Here is a 2882-nt window from a genome sequence, read left to right as displayed (position 1 = left end):
GTTTCCCATAATTGGGCTAGCCATCTAGCCCCCAAAACCCTAAGGTGATGGATGACCTCCAGTCCATCCAACTATGGAAATCTTCCTCCATTTGGCTTACGATTCAAACCTAGTCTCAACACATCGGCGTTGCATCAATAGTAAGCTAGTTTTCTCTAGCAAGTGTGGATTGCATTTCCAATAGTATAGTTAGACCAGTTGAAATGAGTCTTTATCATTGAATGCATGCTTGGCTGATGAGGATGAAGAAGCATGAGCTGTCTAAGAAGATGGGTACGGATAGTGTGTGTAAGGTGGGGGAGAAATAGGAGGAGGGTAGACAAAAATAGGTTGTGGCTGTCCAATGAGTGTCAATTGACTTGAAGACACTGGAACATGAAGGTTTTCATTAGACACAACTGGAGATGGAGGCACTGAGACACATAAGCCCCGTTCAAATGTCAACTAGGGAACTACAAAATGAGTACGTGGTCCACTAGGTAAAGCCATAGAGGCGAACTGTGGTACCAAATGCTCCACACTCAAAGTTGTCCCTATGGGGGGATAGCCCAAAAGTGTGTGTATGGAAAGACAAGCCTCCATCAGGGATACACCACTCGGATAAGAGAAATGAAAAGTCCTAAAGGCTATGCCTAAGCGTGAGAAACCCCCCAATGTGGTGTGCGGAGTGTAATGAGGTGCACTTGATGAAGGTTAAAAGGAGTGTGTAGCAAAAGATGAGGAAGAAATGGGTCAGAGATTAAATGGATTTGTAATTCGTATAGTTGTGGCAAATGAGTTATGTTCCTTTTGTCCATTAAATGTAAATAATGATTCACCAAAATCAAATTGACCGTGAGACGTAAAAGCAGAAGAAAAAATAGAGAAGGAGCACTCACCAATCAATCTTGCATCTTTTGCTTACCTTTTATTGAGTTCAATGGGCACAAGCACTATTTGCCCAATACCCTCGCTACTTTGGGACAGAACACCTTGGGGTAATCATGAGCTTGAGCTATCTTGCTAATTCCATCCTGGTTTTATTTTTGGGCCTAAGAGGGGGTGTTGAACTAGCATATGCATTATAAACTAATTAGCTCTATATTACAATCCCAAAACTCAAATTGCCAAATTTTTATCAAAGAGAAATGTGTGCCTAGAGAGTGTCTATATCCCACAAGCCAAACCCTAATTTGGAGAATCCACTCATCTATAAATAGACAAGCTCCCTGTCACTCAGCCCAATCTTGTTTTGCATATTCTTGGCAACTATCTCTATTTTCCACACCCTGATTACAGAGGATATCTCAATGAATTGTTGTCTATAGATATTATTTGCTTCCAAACCGTCATCCGCTCCTAGCGCAATTGTTTCCTACATGTTGACCACACCAAATAGACTACATTTTCTGCTTTCTAGCATGCATTTACCTCTACAGTATCCTCACTTGCTACTAGCATCGTCCCTACCTACATTTATTGTTTAGCCTACTATACAGCTTGCCACATCACCATATCTGTTGTGCTTGGATGCGATAGCTGTGTCCACAAAGCAGCCAAGAATTGGTCAATAGGTGCTCATTGGCTGCCCAAGTGTAAAGAAGTACTCTTCTAAAGATAACAAACACAATCATACGACAACATAGATTGATAAAAGAGCTCAACATGGTTAGGGTAACTCAAGGACAATGAACAGTGAAGATGAATGAATGAATAATGAATTAATACAATGCTCAATGTAGCAAATACACTATGAAAGGTGAATACTAAACCTTGAACTCCATTATCTCTAGGGTCAGAGCAGAGAATATGAGCTAGAGAGTGTGTTGTAACTCTTTACTGAATCCCGAAACGCAACAAATAGCCTCTGAATGTGTCTCAACAGTAAACACGCATCTAAAGAGTCTGGATTAGTACCAAACATGACTTTTCTACATCATTCTCCTTACTGCTCTAGGGATCCATCTTCAATGGACAATACACTCCAACACCTGCCTCAGCCCACTCCCTCAAGAGTCATAATCTATTGGATTGCTCTACTCTTGAGCATTATGTACATTCATCCATGTACATCTAGCATCCATTCATTCATTAAAGTCTACCCTTCTTCCCATTTTTGGGTTTTTGCATTTTTGCATTGTGTTTTGTGTTTTTGTCTGAATTGCTATATTTTAGTCGTGTTAGTACATTCTATGTTTTCTCAATGCAAACCCTAGCATACCTTCATAAGTGCATGGTAGCCGAATGCACTTTTGCTTGGATACAACCATTGATTGAGCAAATCTCAAACTTGCAAAGCACTTCCAAGAGGCTCTGTAGATTAGAATAGTTGCAATTTTAGTGGTATAGACTAAAGCCCACCTACCTCCTCGCATAGGTATGGATTCTAAAGTGGAGTACAAGGGCACAAGGTTATAGTTGCAAGGCAATTCAAGGGCCAAACAAGGTTAGGACCTTGGCAGAAAGATGAAAATTGGTAGCTATATAGTGACCCACTTATTCAATCTCAAAAATGATTATTTCGCTTGTTACGAGTTTGGCCACTCGTAAGCTATTTGTGAGGATTTTTTTCCAAAGAAAGCTATTTGTAAGGATTTTTGCTATTAAGAGCAACCAAAGCTTCATTGTATATTATTCATCATCCTTCCTCTATGTCTTTTGAGTCCTAAGCCTTCAAGAGTCCATTTTGTCTCTTTATGACAGACTATGAAATGAATAAAACTACATGTGCATTCCATGTTCATGTATTTCTCACTCCAACATGGTGCTTTAGGACAGTCTACCAGTTTACCGATGGCAAATTTGCTCAATCGAATCCATAAATGCACACTCTCTAATGGATCGACTCTATGTATTCCCACTCTCTGTGGGTTTCCAAGTGGCATGTTCTCGTTAAAGTGCAC

The sequence above is a fragment of the Lygodium microphyllum genome, chromosome 7 (assembly GCF_053477565.2).
Source record: "Lygodium microphyllum isolate KBCC chromosome 7, Lygodium_microphyllum_v1.1.10, whole genome shotgun sequence".
Lineage (NCBI taxonomy): Eukaryota > Viridiplantae > Streptophyta > Polypodiopsida > Schizaeales > Lygodiaceae > Lygodium > Lygodium microphyllum.
The sequence above is the reverse complement of the archived record's forward strand: the minus strand, read 5'-3'. Positions refer to the sequence as shown.